At 38.6% G+C, this 26,501-nt stretch overlaps 1 pseudogene; it reads left to right on the forward strand.

Annotated features, from left to right (window-relative positions):
* The first annotated feature begins 13,158 nt into the window (after nucleotides 1-13,158).
* Nucleotides 13,159-14,395, forward strand: LOC115302366 (annotated as a pseudogene).
* Nucleotides 14,396-26,501: the final 12,106 nt, after the last annotated feature.

Consider the following 26,501-nt stretch of genomic DNA (forward strand, 5'->3'; position numbering starts at 1 on the left):
GGGACTACATCAAAATAAAAACTTCTGTATAGCAAAAGAAACTATCAACTAAACAAAAAGGCAACCTACTGAATGGGAGAAGATATTTGCAAATGATATATCCAATAAGGGATTAATATCCAAAATATATTCAGGATTTATATAACTCCACACCAAAAACCAATCTGATCAAGAAATGGGCAGAGAACCTATTCAGAAATTTCCCTGAGAAGACATCGAGATGGCCAACAGACACAAGGAAAGATGTTCAAAGTCACTGATCATCAGGGAAATGCAAATCAAAACCACAATGGGATATCTCTTCACACCTGTCAGAATGACTAGAATCAAGAAGACAAGAAATGGCAAGATTAGCAAGGACATGAAGAAAAGGGAACCATTGCACACTGTTGGTGGGAATGTAAATTGGTGCAGGCATTGTGGAAAACAGTATGGTGGTTCCTCAAAAAATAAAAGGAAAATACCATATGACCCAGTAATTCCACTACTGGACACTTAATGAAACACTAACTTGAAAACATACCTGCATCCCTATGTTTATTGCAGCATTATTCATAATAGCCAAGAGAGGGAAGCCTAAGTGTCCATCCATAGATGAGTGGGTAAAGAATTATCTCCAGGGCTTTTTAGTTGTTCTTAGCAGAAAGTTGCTGAGAGACGTGAGTCTCCATAAGCATGTTTAGAACCATAGGTGTGGCAGGGTTTTTTATAGGAGAGGTTTTTCCCTCTTTTTCTTTGTAGCTAGCAATTCCTGGGATTTATTTTTTTAAATATTGGAATAAATCAGTGTTTTTCTCAAACATATAAATGTCTTATAATATGCTTATTAAAATGTGATCAAGTACAGCATAAGGACTATATTCAATAATCAATAGTACTGTAGTAGCTTTGCATGGTGATGCTAATTATACTTATCCTGGCCAGCATTTCATCTGTATGTAAATGTCAAATCACTATGTTGTACAACCTGAAACTAATGTAACATTGTATGTCAACTATATTTTAGTTAAAATTGTTAAAAACACCCAGTTTGTATTGGTTAACATAAAGTGTATTAAATAATATATTATTCTTTTAGCAACGTAGTACAAGCACTTTGTACAAAGCAAACTTTGAACTGCACGCTCCTTTTTAATATCATCAACTTGTTTCTTTTTATTATGCTTAAATAATCATGAACTGGAGTCTAAAAAAAGTGATCAAGAATTAGGTTATCAGAGAAAATTTTATTTCATCTGAAAGTATATTGTGATTTCTGTGCCAAAGAAATACATGCATTTGTGCATTAAGTGATAGAGTCATTGGAGAAAAGATTTCTTTGGTTTGTTTCTTAACTTTTTTCAGCATTGAAATGAGAGGTTGGGCTCTCCTGTGGACAGGTGTGTCTGTGAGCTGCAGCACCTCGAATCAAGACCTGTCGCACTCTCCCTTAACTATGACAAATGACACTGCCACAGAGCACCCCCAAGTGTTTGCTATTAGAGACCACTTGTCACAAGTCCACTTCCCCATGCACCGCCATCACAGACTAACAGGCCCCACTACAGTGCCACAGGAGGCTGGAAGGAATCAGGCAAGAGAAACACAAAATCCTATGGCTGAAATCATGCCCTGTCTTTCCATAATCATCTCCAATGTAAATACAATGCTTTTGCCATTTGCCAATAATAACCAAGAGTCCAGCCCAGCCATTTCATTGGGCGTCCTGTGCATAAAAGCTATATGACCCCTGAGATGCGCACCTTTTATACGAGCCACCTCGGTCCAGAGCTGCTTGCAGCCATGGCTACTGTGGGCAGGCCCCAGGAGCAAGCATACCTTGCAGCCCATCAGGGCCACCTGGTCTGGATCACCCTTTGCTACTTCAGTCTGTCACTTCTTTTTCTGTTTTCTTGCCTGGTTTCTGCTGTTTCCACCTGTCCTTCAGGATTGGCATCCTGGCACCGATGGCACTCAGGAGGGAGACCCTCCCCCCCGGGGAGCCCAGTCTGGCAGGGGACGCTGGTGAACTGGACAGGACACAGAAAAGATAGCCACTCTGGCTGCCCTTGCCCCACCTGGCTGTCCAGAGGTCAGCTACATGGGGATGAGACTTAGCATACCTGACCTGCTTTACTCTGAGCTCCCGCTTCAGGCACAGCGTCAGGAATAAAGCAGACACTGGCATTAGGATCGCACACAACGTGAATGAATTCTGATTGCTGAGTAAGTAAACTTGCAGTTGGAGGAACATTGCAACTGCAAACTCCTGTGGGAGTAAGCTCTCTGGAAATCTGCCTTCGGGGTACCCCAGGAGTCTGTGACAGTGCAGAGACTAGAACCACCAACTGTCAGTCCTTCTCCAGGGCTAGAGGACAGCACATTGCAAGTCCTACTGGAGGGCCCAGAAGGCTGACTAAGCACAAGCACAGCTTTCCAAAGACCTGCAGCCTGAGGAGGGTGCGGGAGGGGAGAGTATTGATTCCAACTTCTGAAAGAAAGCAACAAGATCAACATTAATTTTAGTTAAATATCTATAAGATATATTTTTAATGTCAAAAAGTCGATTGTAATTCAACTAATATATAGTGAGATAAAAATTGCATTTGATGTTGGAGGTGGGAACATTTTAATTTGTTTGGTATGATGGGGTAGGGTTGTGGGGGGGGATCGTTAGTGTTTTAAAAAGAATCCAAGAGAACCAGAAAAGCAGGACAGAAAGATAGAAAGGTGGGGAAGGAAAACAACCTCAATAAGCTTATGCAAAATTCTGCAGGCAGAAACTTCAGAAGGCAGCCATGTTATTAAATGGGGTGAGAGTTCCATGGTGGGCTCAGTGCTCAGGGTCTAATCTGGGCTTTCCCAGTTGCACAGATGGTACTTCTTGCCCCTGGCTGCCCCAGGCTGGCCACACCCAGCAATCTCTGATGCTGCGAGTAGTGATGCTCCAAGGATGTGGTCTCCAGACGTCCCTTCATGTGCAACAGATATAGATGCTTATCACAGGGGAAGGAGAGGCGGCTGGGTCCCGCATAGAGAAAGCTTGGCCAGTTTGCCAAACAGGTGGGAGCTGGAAGGTTAAAGGGTAAGAAGTGCCACAATTCAGTGCTGGCTATTGTGTCTGGAACAAGGTCTCACTCCATTTTATTTCTCCCAGAGTAGGCCAGGATCACTGCCTAGTGCTGCTGGGGCCTAAACCTGTACCTCACAGCCAGCTCTGGGCACATTTTCCAGCCAACGCCCTCACCTTGTTTGGAGATGTCCTTAGGGGTCTGTGAGCCAGGCACAGTCCTGTGCTGTGGAGGCTGTAGGGAGGGATGGGCATGGAATAGGAACACGGATAACTTGGAGGAGCTTGGAAGTGCCACAGGGCTGTACCATGTCCACACAGCCTCCTGCCACAGAGGAATAACAAGACATAAAGCTACCCCATGAGGTAAACCCAAAAGCACAACCTGATGGGGTCCACATGGCCCAGAACTGTAGGGAAAAGGCCTTTCACTGAGTTCAGGGTCACACTGAGCTGCCCCCTTTCAAGCTGGTCACATGAGACTGATTTACCAAGTCTTAGCTGAGGCCTTTTGATGAGTCCACAATGTATTGAGGAATCAAAAACGAGAAGTCTGCTCCAGGCAGTGTGATTTATGGGCATTAATTGAAACCCCACTCATTCCCCGTAAAGTCAGATGAAGCTGCCATTGCTGATGCAGGGAAAAGATTTGTCTAAAATATTGGCTGGTGTCATCAATACCAGGAGCTCTTGGGCCAGGTTTCTTCTGCATTCTGGTGAGGTAAGGATATTTGGGAAGGAAAATGCCTCCAGAACATAAATCTATTTGACACCAAATATCTACTTCCCATGGGGAGACGGACCCTACTATGTAGGAGGCCAGAGATGCAGGTATGGAAGTGGAGCAGGTCCCTACTTCAAGGAGAGATAGGATCAAAAACTGCCTTGGGTTAAGGCAGGCCCTTTGCTGAACGTCACTACACATTCAAACTCTGCTGCCACATCTCTCACCAAAACTATAGTTCTTAACAGAGGTAAAAGAATCGTGTCATCTGTGGTCATTTGGATTATGAGCAAATGCAAAGGCTTTGAATGAGCTTGTACAGTTTGGCTCAGTGCATGGGCTCTGGCCATTCACCCTGAGAAGCACATGTCACAGTCACCGCTGGTCACAAGATAAGAGACCTCAGAGGTGCCTGCTTGAGATTCTCTCTCTCCTGCTCCCCCCCCCCCCCCCTCCTCCTGCTCCCTCCATCCCCCCTCTCAATCTCTCTCTCTCTCTCTCTATACACACACACACACACACACACACACACATACATATGTGTGTAAAAGAAAGGAATGAAAGGAAAGGAGAAGAAAAGAAGGAAAAAAGAAGATAAGAGATGCTTGGAGCACATCAGAGCCCAGCTGAGCCCAGTGGGCCACAGAGCCATGCAATAGCCAAACTATGGAGAGAACCCAAATGTCCATAGACTGATGAATGGATAAAGAAGAAGTGATATATAGATATACAGTGAAATATTACTCAGCTATGAAAAAGAATGATGACCTAAATGTCAACCTACACAATGGGGAAGGATTTGCAAATGACATATCTTATAAAGGGTTAGTATCCACAATCTGTATAGAACTTATCAAACTCACACCCAAAAAACAAATAATCCAGTGAAGAAATGGGTAGAAGACATGACTAGACATCTTTCCAAAGAAGACATCCAGATGGCTAACAGACACATGAAAAGATGCTCAACGTCACTCATCATCAAGGAAATACAAATCAAAACCACACTGAGATACCACCTCACACCTGTCAGAACGGCTAAAATGAACAACTAAGTAAACAACAGATACTGGTGAGGATGTGGAGAAAGGGGAACTCTTCCCCAAACTTGTTCTTGTGGGTGGGAATGCAAACTGGTGCAGCTACTCTGGAAAACAGTGTGGAGGTTTCTCAAAAAATTAATAATAGAACTCTTCTATGACCTAGCAATAGCACTACTAAGTATTTATCCATAGGATACAAAAATACTGATTTGAAGTGTCATATCCACCTCAATGTTTGTAGCAGCACTATCAACAATAGCCAAATTATGGAATCTGAAGCAGGCTCCAGGCTCTGAGCTGTCAGCACAGAGCCCGACACGGGGCTCGAACGCATGAATGTGAGATCATGGTCGGAGGCTTAACTGACTGAGCCACCCAGGCGCCCCTAAACTTTTTAAAAAAATAATAAAATCTTGCCATTTGCAGCAACATGGATGGAAGTAGAGTCTATTATGCTAAGCGAAATAAGTCAGGCAGAGAAAGACGAATATCATGATTTCACTCAGAAGTGGGATTTAAGAACACAACAGATGAATATAGGTGAAGGGAAGGAAAAAATAAGATTAAAAACTGAGAGGGAGGCAAAAAGACTCAAATACAGAGAACAAACAGGGTTGCTGAAGGGAAGATGGGTGGGGGGATGGGCTAAATGGGTGAGGGGCATTGAGGAGGGCACTTGTTGGGATGAGCACCGGGTGTTATATGGAAGTGATGAATCACTAGCTTCTACTTCTGAAACCAATACTACACAGTATGTTAACTAATTGAATTTAAATCAATAACAGTTTTAAATGATAAATGTTATGTACATTTTACTACAATAAAACAATGAAATTCAGTCTGAATAAACTTTAAAAAAAGTCAGGCATATGCTTATGAGGTACAACTATATCAGTGCTTAGAGGAAACTTTAAAATTGTAAACACCTATGTTAGAAAAGAAAAAAATCTCAGATCAGTAACCTAACTTCCCATCTGGCGACACTGGAAAAGAAGAGCAAAATAACCCAAAGCAGCCAGAAGGAAGGAAAGAATAGGAATTGGAGAAGAATTTGATAAAATAGAGAACAGAAAAGCTGTAGAGAAAATCAATACAACCAAAAGTTCATTCAAAAGGGGAACAAAATAGACCAACCTTTAGCTAGATTGCTCCAGAATAAAAGAGACTAGAATTACTGAAATCAAGAATGAAAGAGAAAACATTACCACCACTATAAAGAAATAAAAAATAGTCATGAGGGAATACTATGGAACACTCGTGTGCCAACAACTTAGATAACTTAGATGTAGTGGAAAAATTCCTAGAAAGACCCAGACTACCAAAACAGACTCTATATATATTCCAAATATATGTATATAAAGAAAAGAGATTGAATTAGTCACAGAGAAAAAAAATACTTCCCACAGAGACCAGGATCAGATGGCTTCACTAGTGAATTCTACCATTTAATGAGGTCTGATCTTTCATACAATTTCCAAAAAATAGGAGAGGAGGATACATTTCCCAACTCATCCTATGAGGTCAGTATTAGCCAAAGATATTGCAAGGAAAAAAAAAAACCTAGAGACCAATATCTTTTATGAGTACACATGCAAAAATCCTGAACAAATTACTAGTAAATGGAATCAAGCAATGATTAGAAAGGATTATCCACCATGACCAAGGAGGATTTATCCCAGGAATGCAATGCTGGCTTAATATCCAGCAATTATTGGAGCACGTGGGTGGCTCAGTCAGTTAAGCATCTGACTTCCACTCAGGTCATGATCTCAGGGTTGGTGAGTTCAAGCCCCGTGTCAGGCTCTACATTGACAACACAGAGCCTGCTTCTGATTCTTTGTCTCCCTCTCTGTCTCTTTTGCTCTCAAAAATAAATAAATAAACATTTAAAAAAATATCTAACAATTACTGACTACACCACATCAAAGAATAAAGGATAAAACAAATGATAATTATAAAAGATATGAAAAAAACATTCAGCAGAATTCAATACTATTTCATGATCTAAAAAAAGAGAGTGCTCTATGAACTAGGAATAGAAGAGAAGTTCCTAAACCTGATAAAGGGTACCTATGAAAATCTCCTAGCTAGTATTATACTAAGTGGGAAAAGACTGAATGCTTTTTCCCTAAGATCAGGAATTAGACAAGATGTTTGTTGTTTCCACTTCTATTCAGTCTTGTACAGGAGGTTCTAGCCAAGGCAACTAGGTAAGAAAACAAAATAAAAGACATCAATATTAAAAGAAAGAAATGAAATTATCACTATCTGCAGATGGTATGATCTTGTATATCTGATGGAGTTCATTAATAAATGTAATTTTACAACCAAAAAATGAGTTCAGCAAAGTTTCAAGATACAGGATCAATATGCAAAAATCAATTGTACTTCTCTATACTATCAATGAATGATACAAAAACAAAATTAGGAAAATAATTCCACATGTAAGAGCATCAAAATTAATGCAAATACTCAGGAATACATTTGACCAAATAGTGCATAACTTGTACTCTGGAAACTACAAAATATTGTTGGAAAAAATTAAGGAAGGGGTCCCTGGATGGCTCAGTCAGTTAAGAATTCAACTTTGGCTCAGGTCATGATTTCACGGTTCATGTGTTAAAGCCCCACATCAGGCTATCTGCTGTCAACACAGAGCCTGCTTCAGATACTCTGTCCCCTTCACTCTCTGCCCCTCCCCCATTTATGTGCTCTCTCATGCTCTCTCTCTCTCAAAAATAAATAAATATTTATGTTTTTAATGTTTATCTTTGAAATAGAGACAAAGCGTGAGTGGGGAAGGGGCGGAGTGAGAGGGAGACACAGAATCTGAAGCAGGCTCCAGGCTCTGAGCTGTCAGCACAGAGCCAGACGTGGGGCTCAGACCCATGAACTGTGAGATCATGATCTGAGCCAAAGTCAGACACTAAATCAACTGAGTCACCTAAGTACCCCAAAAATGGTCATGGTGGGGGGCACTTGTGGGGAGAAGCATTGGGTGTTATATGGAAACCAATCTGACAATAAACTATTATAAAATTTTTTTAAATTTAATTAAATTTAAATTAAAAAAATAAGAACATTTTAAAAAAAGAAAGGAAGAAATTAAAGACCTAAAAAAATGGTAAGACTTCCCATGTTCATAGATTTAAAAACTTAAAACTTAATATTGTTAATATGGCAATATACCCCAGACATATCTGTAGAAATAATGCAATCCCTATCAAAATCTCAGCTGACTTATTTTCAGAAACTGACAAGCTGATTCTGAAATTCTTAAAGAAATTCAAGAGACCCAAAATAGCCAAAAATATTGAAAGAAGAACAGAGTTATAGGGTTCCCAGTTCCTTATTTCTAAACTTAAGACACTACTGGTCAGAATGTAGAAGAGTGCAGCCACTTTGGAGAATAGTCTGGCAGTTCCTTAAATAGTTACCATATGACCCAGTGAATCCACTCCTACGTGTATACCCAAGAAATAAAGACATATATCTACACAAATACTTGCACACTGATGTTCATAGCAGCACTGTTCATAATAGCTAAAAAGTGGAAACAACTCAAATGTCTACCATTTTTCGAGTGGATAAATGAAACGTGGCACATTCATACAATGCAATTTTTTGGCAAATAGAATAAATCAAGTATTGATACATGTTACAATATGGATGAACCTTGACAACATTATGCTAACCGAAAGAAGCCCGTCACAGAGGACCACACTGTATGATTTTATTTATATGAAATGTCCAGAATTGGCAAATCTTTATAGATAAAAAGTAGGTTAGTCGTTTCTAAGGGCTGGGGGAGGGATCATGGCTAAAGGGTGCAGTTTCTTTTTTGAGACAATGAAAATGTTCTAAAATGGATTGTGGTGATAGACCCACAACTCCGTGAATATACTAATACACATTTAATCATGCCCTTTGAATGGATACATTGTCTGTTGGATGAATTATATTTCAATAAAACTACTTACAAAGAGTCAAATATAGACAAGGAAGCAAACCAGAAAGGGCATTATCTGAACAAGTCATGATATATTGAGACCCCAGTTTCCTACATCAATAAGAAGAAATCAGGTGGATGGCAAACTTAGAAGAACTTCCAAAAGAGCAGAACATTATCAGAGAACACTTATAGATAAAGAATATAGAAAAGGAAAGAAATCTGTGCCCCTCCAATTTAGGGCGCTCACACCAAGCCTGAGCCCAAGAGACAATAAGACGTGAGAAATCTGGTTCTCAGTTAATCCAGAATAAAGTCTAAAATGTTGGAAAAAATAGATGGAGATAGTGCCAACAGCAGGGACTTTGAAAAAAAAAAAAGTATCCGGTATCAAAGGAAGATTCAGAGGCAAAACTATTGGGGAGAGAAAAGGCAAAGAGCAAGGGAGTCATACTTCAAAAGCATTTACTCATTAAATATAAAGCACAAATGTCTAAAAGAACAACAACAAAAACAAATCCCACACACACATACAAAGCGCTTGCAATATTGTCAAGGCTGCCACATAAACAATAGTCTGTTCCTGGTGAGAAATCAGCCATCTGCTCACAGGTTTCTCATTGATTGTCATACTCATAAATACCACAATACTTTTATGGGACTTGCTTGATATTTTACTTACTGGGGGGCTAGAATAAGAAGTGAAGACCTTAATTTTTTTTGGTTTATCACAGAGTGAATTATGTGGAGCTCTTCCTGACCATGACATGTCATCATGGAGGTGGGCAAAATACCAGGCTTCTGCTTCCATACCAGGCTTGTCTTGAAAGCAAAATGCTAGTTGAAACATAAAGAGCTCCAGAGACTTAATTCCAAAGGCTGTAAAAGTGCTCAGCTATGCTCCCTGTCTCCTCTTTCAGAAAAAGAGAAACTATTGTATTCATCTCCTTTTGATGCCTAACAAATTATCACAAACTTAGCAGCTTAAAACAATATCCACGTATTATTCCACAGCTCTGCGGTCAGAACATGGTTGGCTCAGCTGGGCTCTCGGCTCAGGGTCTCAGAAGGCTGAAACCAAGGTGATGGCCTGGCTGGGAAGAATCCACTTCCGAGTTTATTCCAGAAGCTGGTAGAATTCAGTTCTATGCAGTGGTAGGAACTGAGGTCCTGGTTCCTTCTGTGGTTGTCAGTCAGGGGCCAGGGACCAGGGGCTGCCACGTTCCTTCACATACAGCCTCTCCATCTTTGTACCAACCATGGCACCTGGATTCCTTCTCATTTTTGGAATTTCTCTGATTTCCCTTTTTATCTTCGTCTTCTACTTCCCTCCTCTCCCATCAGTTGGAAAAAGTCCTCTGTGTTTACAGACTTCTGATTGGATTAGGTGCATATAGATAGTCTTAATGTCAGCTGACTTGGAAATTTAATTACAACTACAAACTCCCTTCTTGGAAGCACTATATTAATTTTTTATTCTATAACCAGCAGTAGGACTCCTGGAGCATGGGGCACTGTTAGGACCCTGCCTACCACTTCTGTAAACATAAGGAGACAAAAAGGCTAGGGGCGCTTGGGTAGTTCAGTTGGTTAAGAGACAAACAGGCTGATTCCTAGAGGACAGGAGTGCTGCCCTTCTATCCTGAGCCCCACTGCATTACAACAGCCAGTCAGATAAACTGATGTGTTACAGTAGGTATTCCAAACCCACTTCCTTTTCAACACATTTTGAGCCTTTGGCTACCATATTAAGACCAACAGAAGACCAACACTGATAACTCCTTTCTGCTTGCATGCCTTTCAACTACCTGGCAGAAGCCTTTTATATAAATGCAGCTGTCAGATTAAGTGCTCAGTGGAAAGATTATTCTTAGAAAATAAAGAGTCACTAGAAACGCAATTTCACAGCATGTTATTTCTGCACTTAACTTTCTTAAACTGACCTAGACAATGACTTTTGGAACTTTAGAGCCCTTACTCCAACTGGTACATTGCAATTTGTGAGCAAAAGTTCTATTGATGGAAGGAAAATGATGGGAACAGAAGCGATAGAGATACAGGTGTATCCTTCTCAGTCATTACCTAAGCCAGTTTAATATCCTCTGAAATCCGAAGGTATTCAAGGAACAAATCAGTTATAGACCCTGAGAATAACAACAACGACAACAACCAACAGCAACAACAAAATTCCTTGTACAAGTCTAAGCATGGCCTTCTTACAAACCTAGTGGAAAGGGATATCAATTTGTGCAAGACTTAAGAGCCATTCACTGAGTTATTCCTAGGCTTCCAGAGTGCCTGATGCTAAGGTTCTTCTCTCTCCGGTTCCACTTACCAGGAAAATAGTTCATGGTACCTGGCTCACCTTCATTAGTGTTTCTGTAAATAAAGACAGTTGATAGGTTTTCCTTATTTGGAACAGACTAACAATATATTTGGGCAGTAATGCCTCAGGGATTCACACAGGCACTTTTTGTTTTTTTCAGCCTTTATGTAATGATTTTAAAAAGGTAACACTCCTAAAAGGTTAAGATTTCATTCAATATTGAAGATGTTACCTCATACTTACCTCTCTTGGAAAACAAGAATTTGATCTACCTCTTAAAAGAGCAAGTGGCTGGATATGGTAAAGCATTAAAGAAAAGTTACAATTTTGCCCAAAGGTTGTACATTAGTTAGGAGGTGACTTCTGCACCAAAGAGAGCACTCTACCCCAAAATTAGACTAGATGGATCCAGCAATATCTAAACCCAACAACTAGATAGGAACCGATAGGATCTGCAAAACTTAAGAGGTATTATAGGCACTGGGTTCCCAACTTTTCCAGACTAACTTGACTCCTTCAAGAACTTAACCAAAAATAGATGACCAGAATTTACTTGAGAAGCTAGAAGTGACTTTGTCACTTTGAAATCTAAGTTACAGGAGACCCCAATCCCAGGTCTACTGGAATAAAAACAAAAACAAAAACAAACAAACAAAACAAAGAAAGCATATCTTATGCCCTTTCTATACATTTCCTTGTGCTGAAGCAAAAAAAGGGGTAGCAGGATGGTGTCAATTATTGAGACTTTGGCTCAACAACGTGGGCATCACCACCTCTTATTTACGTATTTCTCTAGATTCGATGGCTAGTATCTTCCTTCTTGTTATGTGCCATGTCCATGGTTGTGAAACTGGTAGATGCTTCTGTGGATATTATCCTCGCCACACCACTAACTCCATAGGTTCTACCTGCTGTTCAATACTGATTACTAGCAAGCAACATCTAGTATTGCTCCAATCCACCAATTAACTAGGACTGACCACTATTGTTGGTCTCTTGTGTGACCATTTGTCATTCTTATAATCTTAATCCTGCAATGCTGCCTCCACTACTTGATGAAGGAGAGCCACGTGTCTATATAACAGCAACTGCAAAATTGAGTGTCCAACAGGAAGATTGAGTTGATGTTTCCCTAGGGAATGGGGAACAAATATTCCTTTTTTTAAACTTTTTCTGAACATTTATTTATTTTTGAGAGACAGAGAGTGAGTGGGGAAGGGGAAGAGAGAGAGGGAGACACACAATCCAAAGCAGACTCCAGGCTCTGATCTGTCAGCATAGAGCTGGATGCAGTGTTCGAACCCATGAATCATGAGACTATGACCTGAGCTGAAGTTGGATGCTTAACTGAGCCAACCAGACATCCAGAGCAAATGTTCTTTTTAAATGATCAAGGTCAATACCATTGAGGTCACACAGAGACTACATAAAACTGTGTAAGAGTTTGTATACAATTGACCAAAGCTGGGTCAGCCCAAGTGGTGCCATTAAGGCACATAGTAGGAGCAATTATAAAGGGGAAAGAACAGGTACCTGGGTAGCTCAGTCCATTAAGCATCCAACCCTTGATTTCAGCTCAGGCCATGATCTCATAGTTTGTGAGACTGAGACCCAAGTCAGGCTCTGAGCTGACAGCATGGAGCCTGCTTTGGATTCTCTCTCTCTCCCTCTCTGGCTCATGCCTGGTCTCTCTCTCTCTCTCTCTCTCTCTCTCTCTCTCTCTCTCTCTCTCTCTCTCTCTCTCTCTCAAACGAATAAACATTTTTTTAAAAAGAAGGTGAAGGGAATGCACTGCCAGATCATTAAACAAAATAAGTGGCACTTTTGTCCTTGCTGAGAGAACTCATTTATGATGAGACAAATGTAAGAAAATGAATATATTTATGCATAGAGTCTGTTTCAGACATAGGATATTCAACCTCAGTTTCAGAAAAAAAAAAGAAACATTTGCTAAAATCAAGTTGTTCTGTCAATTTCAATAGTTCCTAATGTAGACAGGATGGCCATTTGGTTGCACCCAAAAAACAAGGTTAAGTTTGACCAAAATGTAAAAATACTGCTTCCACCATGAGTAAGAGTTTGTGGGGAAATTTCTCATTGGTATCTAGAGATGCGGAGGGCTTATGCCTCATCTGTACCATCATAACCCAGGAAAAAAGAAAACCGTAAAGATAGGATACATATGGGTCTGAGTCATATTCCAGAGGACTTTCAAACACACAAAGATGTGCTTTATCCAGTTACCCAAGTCACAAGATTATGAATATGTATTTGGGATTGATTATAAATTCTCTGGATGATGAAGATTTCTCAAGCAGAAAAGCCACTGCAAGCACTGAAATAACTACACAAATTGTTAGACAACAATTTTCCCACCTAAGGAATACCATCCCTACTCTCTATGTACTGGGATAGTCATAAAGAAACTTGGTAAGGTGTTCTTGTTTAATCAAAAATCTTATTGCGCCTACTCACCAGTTTCCATGAAAAGTGGAGGTAAAATGAAACTATCAAAATCTTTATATTGGGGCGGCAGGAGGAGGAGGTATACAGTGGCAGCTTTTTGTGATGGTTTGGCTTTCTTAGAGCCGAGGGAATCTGGAAAGGGGTTGGCACTCCTAGACCTCTTCCCTCTGAGTCTGTGATTCTGAGGTCCAAGATGGGCAGTGTGCATTCTTTGGGGAGGCTCCTGGGGCATTGGAAGGGCAATGGCCCAAATAATGGCCCAGAAAGGGTACTAATTGGCCATCATCCCCAGAAATCTGGAAGTGGCCCAAGCCACTGGCCCTGGTGACCTTGGCGGAAATCTTTTCGTACTTAGCTCTAATGCTGCCAAAGAACATGAGATTCAAAATACATTTGAAGAGATGGAGAAAAACTTAGGTCGAGTTTATTTCTTGGTAAATGCAGCTAGAATGAACAGGGATAGCCTTTTAGTAATAAAAAACCTGAACATATGACATCTTACCTCATACTAATCTCTTGGGTTCCATGCTGACTTGTAAAGCTGCCATGAAGACTATGATTCAACAACTAAGAAAGCCTCTTGTTAATACAGGACATATTATTGGTTTAAAAAAGGCAACTCTGACCAGTCTGTCCACAGTACCAATAAAGGATGATTAGTTGGATTTTCACATATTCTTGCTAAAGAGGTAACAAGAAAGATTAGAGTGAGTATTGTTGCACCAGGATTTGTTCACACAGATAGGATGAAATACTTGAACATTTAAATAAAAACATCTTTGTTGGGAGGTTTGGAGAGCCTACTGATATGCACATGGTGTTGTTATTGTTTTTTTGATTTTTGTTTTGTTTTGTTTTGGAGTCACCATACATGGTGTCTGGCTGGCTCAGCTGATCAAGCATCTGGCTCTTAGAATTAGAATGCCATATATTACAAATTCTGGTAGTGGATGGGGATTGCAAGTCATGATATAATTTACAGTTTATTAAGTTACAATAATGATGATTAGAATCAAAGGCATAATTTTTTTAGCTTTTGATTTGACAGTCGTGCCTACATGGATGACATTTGCTAATCAAATCTATTGATGTTTAAAAAAACAAAAATGGGGCGCCTGGGTGGCTCAGTAGGTTAAGCATCTGACTTCAGCTCAGGTCGTGATCTCATAGTTTGTGAGTTTGAGCCCTGCATCAGGCTCTGTGCTGATGATGCAGAGCCTGCTTGGGATTCTCTCTTTCCCTCTCACTTTGCTCCTACCCTGCTCACTCTCTCTCTCTCTCTCTCTCAAAATAAATAAACTTAAAGTATTGATGCTGCAAATGTTTATTTCCATTTTTATATGAATATATTCAAAAAGAATAATTGACCAATTGTGTTTTCTAAAGGGCATGTACCTTATTGTCTGTAGCAATTTTAGTATACAGACATTTTGCAAGTAATATAAACAAGTATTATCTTAATTTATATATTTTCTCTCAAAATTATACAGTCTAGTTGTCTTGAGTTGTTTCAATGTATCGGACTAAATTCTCTAGAAGTTAACCTTGTGGGCCATTGCCGAAATAAAAGTATTTACCGGGCATTGGTTGGTTGTCAATAACTTAGCAATCCTGCTGAAGTTAAATATTGTATGCCTTTTCCATATGCCTTGGAAGATCAATTATACAGGTTGGAAAAAAAAGTATCAGTATTGTTAGACACAGACACTAACTTAGAGTCTGGTTTCTTTGAGTGGCATTGCTCCTGATTGAGCAGCTGGGCAAAATATCCTACAAATATAAGTGTGGTACCGTTGACCCCTATAAAAAGTCTCAACGATGATGAGGATTAACTTTTAAGCTTTTAATATCTGGTACAATAATGAGCTGTATAGATCTCATCAACTTAGGAAATAGAAATTTTTTTTTAATCCACAAAACACTCAGTATTGCAAACTACTTAAAAACAGTACAAGAAATAATGACATTTTAAAATTTAAAGATATTGTTCATTGATAAATATACTAGTGACTTCTAACCTAAAATTTTAGAAAGGTAATAATGGCTAATTACTTATGATCAGTCATAAATGATAATATAAATAATGAATTATCGAATAAATTAAATGTCTTTACAAGGAACAGTTACAGCATTAGTCTTAAAAGAAAATATTTGCCTGAGAATGAAGATAAAGACATAAACTGAATGTCAGGCAACACCTAGTTTTCACTGAACTCTTTTGTGGGGAATAGTGTGATATTTAAATGTCATTGGATTTGTATTGATTTTTCTTTTTTATCATTTTTAAATGGTTTTTCAAATTGTTATTTAAATTCTAGTTACTTAACATATAGTGTAATATTGGTTTCATGAGTAGAATTTAGTGATTCATGACTTACACTCAGTGCTCAACACAAGTGCCCTCCTAATACCCATCACCCATCTGGCCCATCCCCCAGCATCTCCCCTCCGACAACCCTCAGTTTGTTCTCTATAGTTAAGAGTCTCTTCTAGTTTGCTTGCCTCTCTTTTTGTTCCTTTTCTCTGTTTCATCTGTTTTGTTTCTTAAATTCCATATGTGAATGAAATCATATATTTGTCTTTGACTGACTTATTTTGCTTAGCATAATACACGCTAGCTCCATCTACAACTTTGCAAATGGCAAGATTTCATGTTTTTTGATGGTTGATTCATATTTTATTGCATATACATACATACCACATCTTCTTTATCCATTCTTCAATTGATGGACATTTGCTCTCCTTCCATAATTTGGCTGTGGATGATAATGCTGCTATAAACATGGGGGCGCATGTGCCCCCTCGACTCAGTATTTTTATATCCTTTGGATAAATACCTAATAGTGCAATTGCTGGGTCGTAGGGTAGTTCTATTCTTCACTTTTTGAAGAATTCCTATTCCATTTTCCACAGTGGCTTCACCTCTTTACAATCCCACCAGCAGTGCAAAAGTGTTCATCTCTCTCCACATCCTTGGCAATAACTGTTGCCTGACTTGTTCATTTTAGCCATTTTGACAGGTGTGAGGTGCTATCTTATCATGGTTTTGATTTGTAGTTCCCTGATAATGAGTGATGTTGAGCATATTTTCATGTATCTGTTGGCCATCTGGATATCTTTTTTGAAAAACTGTCTATTCATGTCTTCTGCCCATTTCTTCACTGGATTATTTGTTTTTGGGGTGTTAAGTTGGTAAGTTGTTTACAGATTTTGGATACTAACCTTTTATCAGATATGTCATTTGCAAATATCTTCTCCCATTACGTAGACTGCCTTTTAGATTTGTTGTTTTTTCCTTTGTTCTGCAGAACTTTATTTTGATAAAGTCCCAGTAGTTCATTTTTGCTTTTATTCCCTTGTTGATGGAGACATGTTGCTATGACCAAGGTTAAAGAGGTTGCTGCCTGTGTTCTCCTCTAGGATTTTGATGGTTTAATAGTTTTAAACATTTACTGCATTTTTGTAGATTTATTGGAGTTGAACATTATTCTATTTAAACAGATTTAATTTATTTATTTTAATTTTTTTAACATTTATTTATTTTGAGACACAGAGAGAGAGCAGGAGCCGAGGAGAGGCTGAGAGAGAGACACAGAATTCAAAGCAGGCTCCAGGCTCTGAGCTGTCAGCACAGAGCTCGACACAAGGGTCTAACCCACAAACTGTGAGATCATGACTTGAGCAGAAGTCAGCGGCTTAACTGACTGAGCTACCCAGGGTGTCTCTATTTATTTTTTTTTATTTTTTCTTCTATAGTTTATTGTCAAGTTGGTTTCCATATAACACCCAGTGTTCATCTTGACAAGTGCCCTCCTCCATGCCCATCACCCCCCTTCCCTTCACTGTGTTCTCAGTATTCAAGAGTCTCTCATGGTTTGCCTTCCTCCTTCTCCCCAACTATTTTGCCCCTTCCCCTCCCCCATGGTCCTCTCTTAAGTTTCTCCTGTTCCACTTATAAGTGAAAACATAAGGTATCTGTCCTTCTCTGTCTGACTTATTTCACTTAGCATGACACCCTCAAGTTCCATCCACATTGCTACAAATGGCCAGATTTCATTCTTTCTCATTGCCATGTAGTATTCCATTGAATATATAAACCACATCTTCTTGATCCATTCATCAGGTGATGGACATTTAGGCTCTTTCCATGACTTGCCTATTGTAGAAAGTGCTGCTATGAACATTGGGGTACATGTGCTCCTATGCATCAGCACTTCTGTATTCCTTGGGTAAATTCCTAGCAGTGCTCTTTCTGGGTCATAGGGAGTTCTACTGTTAATTTTTTGAGGAACCTCTACACTGTTTTGCAGAGGGAATGCAAGGTGCCCTTACTTAAATAGATTTAATTTTATAATGCAAGTCAATACAAAAGTATGAATAGGATATAATAAACAAATATGATAAAAGTAATAAAAATAAGTCAAATCTAAGCTCTAAATTAAGGGGAAAATCTTAAATTGATCAAGTTCTCTGAAACGCTTGGACATCCTGGCTGAGAATTTTACTCCTAGTGACCATCAGGTCAGACTATTCTGGAACACATAGACTATAGATTTCTGGAACAATAACTAGAAGACCATGCACCTGTAAGTCTTAGCGCACATCAGTAATCTGACCTTGCATCATACACACCCAGCCAAGTACTGTCAAAATGAAATTCAATAATTACTACAATCTTCCATGGGTGCAAGCTGGATTTTCAAAAATTTCACCTTTAGAACCTCTTCCCTCCTTCAACCTAGGTACTAAGTATTTTGGAAAAGACACCAACTGGAGATCTTCTCTGGTATAATGCTGGAAAGGATCCTCTGAAGGCGTCTTAACAACAGATACCGTCGTAAAACTACAAAGAGTTTTTTCTGGGTCCATGTATCTATCTCTTATACAAAAGAAAGTCATAGAAGCTGATTCAATAGTAGGGAACATCGGAATAATTATTGGGTGTCTCAAACTGAGCCTTAAATTTACATCCAGATAAAGTAAACTACTTAATGGCCGACAGCAGCTACCCAAGTACTTTGAACCAAGCTGATAAATACCAAGCTTCTACCCAAGACCACCAGAACAAGACTAAATACTCAAAACCACTAATTTTCTCCCCTTCCTTCCTTCCTTCTTTTTAAATTCTTTTTCATTCTGCTTTCTACATCTGTCTCTAATCCTTACAGATACTGATTTCTTTTTGGTGAGTTAACCTTGTTGATTGATACTTAACATACTAACTATGAATTATTTTATGCTTTTTAATCTCCTTAAGGCATGTTCCCATGGAGATCTTATGCTCATCGTGGTGTTTTCTTCCTTTCTAAGAATGTAAATGCTCCAGAAAATCTGACAAACTGATGGATTTTTTCATCCACCACCAACGTCTGGTGTATCCCATATAATTGGATATCAAGCATTTCACATTTCTGCTCAAGATTTCCAACCTTATGATGCTAACTTACCCTAGTCAATTATGTGGAATGAATATATGCTCTCATTTATAAGGACTGGTACCAGTTGCGACAATTATTCTCATCCTGAATATCTGACTTATCCTAGACCTGAAGTCTTTTCCAAAGGCTGAACTGGAAACTGAGTAGGTTTTCTCCAATTAGCCTGTATAGTCTACCCCAATTTTTGTAAATGTATACTAAATTCCCTGACTAGTGTAAAAGTTGTTTCCTTTTTTAAAAAAATGTTTATTTTTGGAAGAAAGAGCACATGCGTGTGCGGGCACGCACACACACACACACACACACACAGGTGTGTGGGAGAGTGCAGGGGGGGGGCAGAGAGAGAGGGAGACAGAGGATTCAAAGAGGGCTCTGTATTGACAGAAGAAAGCCTGATGTGGGACTCGAACTCACAAATGGTGAGATCATAACCTGAGCCAAAGTCAGATGCTTAACCTACTGAGCCACCCAGGCACCCCCAAAATTGTTTTCTCAAACAGTAGCATATGGCTGGAGAATCTCATCAAACCTAAGTCAAAACTGAAAACTAAAAATTTGGATCAATTAACACACTTTGTACTAACACTACATAGAGGATGGTAAATATATTTGAGTAGTTGAAGAATTCAAAAATATTAAGCAATTAACATTCATTATATACTAAAGATGTAACATGAACTTTGACCATAAGATTTTATATAAAAGCTATGCCAACTGGTAAATTCTCAACTTGTGGAAATCAAGAAATGCATTAATGAAGCGTCACAGATTTTTTAATTCCTCATATCTTTAAGTACCTTTAACACACACCTGATGCTCTGAATGAAATGCAAATCTATCTGGAGGAATTAGAGATGGTGGGATTCATATCTTTATGAAGGTATCTTTCCCTATGCTGGGGTATACAAAATTTCTATTATTATGGTAATCATTGCCAATAAAATTGTTTATCCACTACAGGCTTGAAAAATGAGCCTGAACATTTTTTCTTTTTTTCCCCTCTGGTGCAAAAGGTGGTTTTATTAAAGCACAGGGACATGACCCACGGGCAGGAAGAGCTACCCTGGAGTGTGGGGAGCAACTGATTACATACTTGGGAGTTTGAGGAGGTAAAGAAAAGGGGCAGTTTCCAAAAGGACTTTCATATGCTAAAGAAGACTCACAGGATCCTAAAGGCCTAGTTTTGTCAAGCTAAGGTTGTTTTTCCCTCTAGCAAAGCATTAACATTCAAACAGTTGGGAGTTCCTGTAAGAATGTCATGTTCTGCCTGCCTCAAGCATTTGTCAATGGGTTGCACATTAAGGAAATTTAATTTTATCTACATTTCTTTCTACCTTTGTTTCCCACATCATTCCTCTGTGAACTATTTTGACCCTTAAATCTTTAAGGTTGCTGAAGGTGGAAGGTCTTCTATTCTGTAACTTTTTCCTACTGAATAGAGATGTTCCTGCCTATGGGTCAACATTGGTCAGTTAGGGAATTTATTTATATATATGTATATGTATATATAATATAAAATATATATTAACATATGTTATATATATGGGAGTTATATATGTTATATATGTGTCATATATACTTACATATTATATATGTTATATTATATATATGGGAGTTATATATGTTATATATGTGTCATATATACTTACATATTATATATGTTATATTATATATATGGGAGTTATATATGTTATATATGTGTCATATATACTTACATATTATATATGTATTACATATTATACATTACATTATATATATATATATATACACAAATATGTTACATATATATATATATATATGTATATATATACATACATAAGAGTTACATACATAAGGCAGCCAATTCAGGAAACTTGGAAACTGAACTTTGTTGATGAAATGATACTAGATAACAGAATTGCTTTGGATTATACACAAAGCACAACAAGTCAATATCAGCATGCTGGCTAAAGTTCCTGTTAAACTGGATAAATGAGAGTTCCTTAAATAAAATTCAAGAAAAAGCCAATTGGTTATCCAAAATCTGACGACATGTACCATAGGATCTTTTCACATGGGCTTAGTTTGGCAAAGGGAAGAGTACTTTGTAAATATTAGTTATGCAATTTCTAGCTCTGTTTCTAATCAGTACGGTTGTTAAACTATACATAAAGAGGTTCTAAAATACTGTAGTATACTTACATCTCATCAAACATCAAATGATCCTGAATCAAAAAGATTCTAAAGCAACTCTAATAAATACAACTTCTGAGAGACTGGTACCTATGGTAGAATGTGACGATGGCCCCAACCCTTCATGCCTCTCTGTGTACTTAGCTTCTTCCATATGCTCTCTCTCTTTAAGGATGGAACCATAAGAAAAACATAAACCTAAGAATGTAACAGGAACAAGAGAAAAACTCTGTCATCACAGCCCTAATCTATACATAGGGTAAAACCAGAAGATACTGAAGCCAGTGATGCACTGAGAGTAACCATAACAAGATAACCCAAACCCAAGGTCAGCTACTGCTTATATTGACTAAGCTTCCCACCCTAAATGTCTAGTCAAAGAAGATGTTCTCATTCTCATTTTAGTGCAAATACCATTTACTTCAGTTTTTATTGAGTAATACACCATGTCTGAATTTCAACCAGAAATAACAAGACATACAAAATGCCAAGACAGAGCAAACTCCTTTCAAGAGACAGCGCAATGAACAGAAGCAGATTTAGATATGACTGGATGTTGTAAGTATCAGATAGGAAATTTTCAATGACGACAATTAATATATTAAAGATTTATGGAAAAGTTAACAATACGCATGAACAGACGAGGAATTTCACCGAAGAAGTAAAAATCGTAAGAAAGAATCAAATTGGAATCCCAGAATAAAGCAAACTTGGTCAAACAAATGATGAATGCCTGAATGCGCTCATAAAGACTTGACACCAGGGGCACCTGGGTGGCTAGTAGGTTAAATAACCAATTCTCAATTTCAGCTCAGGTCATGATTTCACAGTTCATGAGATTAAGCCCTGTGAATACTCTGCTATCAGCACAGAGCTTGCTTGGGATTCTCTCCCTCCCCTGCTTTCACTGTCTCTGTGTCTGTCTCTGTCTCTCTCTGTTTCTCTCTATTTGTCACTCTCTCCTCTTTCTCTCTCTCTCTCTCTCTCTCAAAATAAATAAATAAACTTTAAAAAACAGACTTGACACCATGGAAGAAAGGATCAATCAACTGGAAAAGAGATTAACAGAAATTACCCAACCAAAACACAAACAGGAAAAAAAAGAGGACAATCCAAAACTGTGACACAATATCAAATAGTCTAACACTATATAAAATGAATCTCAGGAGACAAGAGTGAGAAAGAGACAGAAAAAATATTTGAGGAGAGAATGGCTGAGATTTTTATAGAAATAATAAAAAATAAACCACAGATGCAAAAAGCTTGGTGAATACTAAGCAAGATAAATACTGCCCTTCCTCAAAACCATCCACCTAAACATCATATTCAAATAGTCAAATACAAGTAGAGAGAATATCTAGGAGGCCAGGGGGGGGAAAATACACCAGATAAAGAAGAAGATAAGTAAGAATTACAGTAGATTCTCATCAGAAACTATGCAGGCCAAGAGACAATGGAACATTTTTAAAGTGCAGCAAGAACAGAACTCTCGTGTCTGAATGCTATATATACCCAGGGAAAGTATCTTGCAAAATTAAAGAGAAATATAAACTTCATCAGACAAACAAAAATTGAAGGACTTCATTAATAGTGGATCTACATCATAAGAATTGTTAAAGTAAGTTTTTAAGGTAGAAGAATTCTGATAACAGACAGAAACTTGGATCAATACAAAAAATGAAAAGATGCTCAACATTATTTGTCACTAGAGAAAACTAAACAAAACCACAATGAGATACCACTGTCCACCTATTGGAATGACTAAAATTCTAAGCACCAGACAATAACAATTGCTGGAAGCATGCAGTACAACTTACTCTTATACATTGCTGGTGGGAAAGTAAAATGATGCAGCCATTTTGGGAAAGAGTTTGTCAGTTTCCTATAAAGTTAAACATATACTTACTACATGACCCAATAATCTTACTCCTAGGTAATACCTAAATGAAATGAATACTTATCTTTATATAAAAATCTGTATATAAATGATTAAAGCCACTTTAATCATAATCACCAAACACTGGAAACCTCCTGATCGGTCATCAACTGGGGAAAGGTAATAATCACATTGTGGTGCATCAGGATAATGGAATACAACCCAGCTATAAAAAGGAATTAAATTACTGGGGCACCTGGGTGGCTCAGTCCATTAAATAACTGACTCTTGATCTCAGCTCAGGTTTTGATCTCAGGGTTGTGAGTTCAAGCCCCACATTCGGCTCTGTGCTGGGCATGGAGCCTACTTTGAAAAAAGGAGTGAATTACTGATAAACACAGCAATGGGGATGAATCCCAGACACCTTATGCTGTATGCACGAAGCCAGATCCAAAAGACATATGACATGCTAAAATAGGCAAAATAGGGAAATAAAACAAATCGTGGGCTGCCAATGGCTGAGGATTAGGAATGGAGATAATTTTTAGGGGTGAGGGGATCTTTATGCATCTTGATTGTGTGGGTGGTGGTAGCAGTGGGTACACAACACTGTGTGATTGTCACGTCTCAGAACTGTATACTAATAAGAAAGAATTGTCTTATGTATACATCACACCTCATTAAATAGGAAACAAACTAAATGAAGAAAAATCTATTTGGTACAGTACTCAAAACTGATCTGAACCTAATACAGATGTGAAAGCTTGATGATTTTCTTATCCTTTGAGTTCAACCTTTTCTCCCTGAGTAAGGCAGGGCCACGAGAAAGTGCTGTGAAAGAACAGCTTTGCAATCATTGCAACACTTGCCTTGCATTTATCAAATCTGAATGCTGTTGTAACCAGCCCAAGCTGATAAATGACTTTGATAAATAAGCTGGTAAGTAAACTTCTAGCAGTGCACTAGCAAAGCTGTTAAACAACCAAGAGTCTGAACGACTTCAGTTAGGGTCACCCAACCTCTTTCCCAGCTACGGAATAAGATGGGCTTCATACAAAGATATACATTCATTTGGACTCCTCCTGTCCGGTGCTCAGTAGAAACTAAAATCCATAATTGGCAAAACCACAATGAACGACTTTTTTTTTTTTAAGCACATATAATCCCTGATTTTTCCCCTTGGGGAAACAGTCAGTGAAATATATAAATGCAGCACTCACATTTTAAATCATGAAGTAGCCCTTTTTTCTTTAAAGGCATAGCTGAATAACCACTACGCCAATCAGGAAATAGAACATAACTAGCACCCAGAAGTGATGCTGTTGTCCAAACACTGTCCTGTTTCTCTCCCCAAAAGTACCAACTATCATATGTCTAACACCATGGATTAGTTTTGCCTTTTTTGGAACTTTAGATAAATAGAATTGTACTGAATCATATGGATACTTTTATTGCTGCCTTCTTTCCCTCCACATTATGGTTGCAGAAATCCATGTTGCTGCATGAGTAAGTAGTTCATTTTTTATTGCTATATGATATTCCATTGGGTGAATGTATCACACTATAATTATGTATGTGCTACTTTGGGACATTTGGGTTGTTTCTGGTCTGAGGTATCATAAACAATGCTATAAGGAACATTCTATTATATGCCATTTAGATATATACCTTTTGGGTTTTGAACTATGGAATGTATTCCTAATTTAAAATTAAATTACATTTTAGGGGCGCCTGGGTGGCTCAGTCAGTTGAGTCTCCGGCTTCGGCTCAGGTCAGATCTCACATCCATGGGTTTGAGCCCCGTGTCGGGCTCTGTGCTGACAGCTAGTTCAGAGCCTGGAGCCTGCTTCAGTTCTGTGTCTCCTTCTCTCTGCCCTCCCCCCTCTCATGCTCTGTCTCTCTCTGTATCAAAAATAAATAAAACATTTAAAATTAAATTACATTTTGAAGTAATGAACAAATTCAATCAATATTTCTTCAGATTTCTTGTTGACAAATAGTGCAAATACATGCTTGCATGTAAAAGTTTTTAATGTTTATTTCTGTCTTTTGCCACTACAGCCCAGTTATTAAAACTATTCTGGAGGTGCCTGGGTGGCTCAGTCAGTTAAGCATCTGATTTGGCTCAGGTCATGATCTCTAGGTCCATGAGTATGAGCCCCACATGGGGCTCTGTGCTGACAGTATGGAGCCTGGATTCTGCTTCTTATTCCACATCTCACCCTCTCTCTGCCCCTCCCCCACTCACGTTGTGTCTGTCTCTCTCAAAAAATGAATAAACATTAAAATAAACAAATAAGTCTAGTTGGAAACATTAATAATATCTAGATGAATTAAGAATGTGGTCATGGGGTGCCTGGGTGACCCAGTTAAACATCCAACTCTTGATATGATCAGACCACGATCTCACAGTTCATGAGATAGAGTCCTGTGTTGGGCTCTGCACTGACGGTGAGGAACGTGCTTGGGCTTCTCTAGCTCCCCCTTTCTCTCTGCCCCTCCCCCACCTATACTCACACTCTCTCTCTCTCTCTTTCAAAATAAATAAACATTTAAAAAAAGAGTGTGGTAGTAACTGTAGCATTTTCTTTTTTCACTGATTTGTAAAGAATTCCTTTTTTTAATGTAAATTGCAAACAAAGCCAAAAATGTTCTTTAGTGTTTTAATTGAAAAAGGAAATTAAAATTCCATTCAGAAGAATGCAGAGAATTATATCCTTTGAGAAGAAGAAACTTTATATAATAGAATTCAGACGCCCTCCCTGTGTTTTAATTTAGCTGACCTAATTTGTCTCCGAGATTTTACTTTAAAACCTGAGTATAAACAACAAGAGCCACATAATATTAGGTTGAATAGTACAATTCAGTAGAACATTTAATGAGCTATACACATGTACACAAATTTACAAGACTCCATAGCTGTAATACACAGAAGTCATAAAACCATTAATGGTTTACAGTCTCCATTTCACTATTAATGGCTACCCTCAGCACCGTTGTTAAACTAGTGTAAAAAGTATTTGGATACAAATGTGAGCAATGACACACTCGTTAACCTTTAAAACATGGATGTTTTCTTCATGTCCACATCTACTTAAGAGATCAGAATGCTATTTCCTAAGGATAATATAGATACCCGACTGAATGCTCACAAAGATACTCTAGTCTGGGTTACCACGGGAATATGGCGCCTCTAGAGAGAAGAACCAGTAGATAGGCAAAAAAAGACAACTGAGTCAGTTTTTGTTTTGCTGCTTATTGTGCATATTTACAAAATCTGATTTGTGGGGCACCGGGGTGGCTCAGTGTTGGGCTCTTGATTTTGGCTCAAGTCATGATCCCAGAGTTCTGGGATCAAGCCCCAGGTCAAACTTTACACCGAGTGTGGCGCCTTCTTAGGATTCTCTCTCTCTCTCTCTCTCTCTCTCTCTCTCTCTCTCTCTCTCTCTCTCTCTCTC

This window comes from Suricata suricatta, chromosome 9 (assembly GCF_006229205.1).
Source record: "Suricata suricatta isolate VVHF042 chromosome 9, meerkat_22Aug2017_6uvM2_HiC, whole genome shotgun sequence".
In the NCBI taxonomy this organism is placed as follows: domain Eukaryota; kingdom Metazoa; phylum Chordata; class Mammalia; order Carnivora; family Herpestidae; genus Suricata; species Suricata suricatta.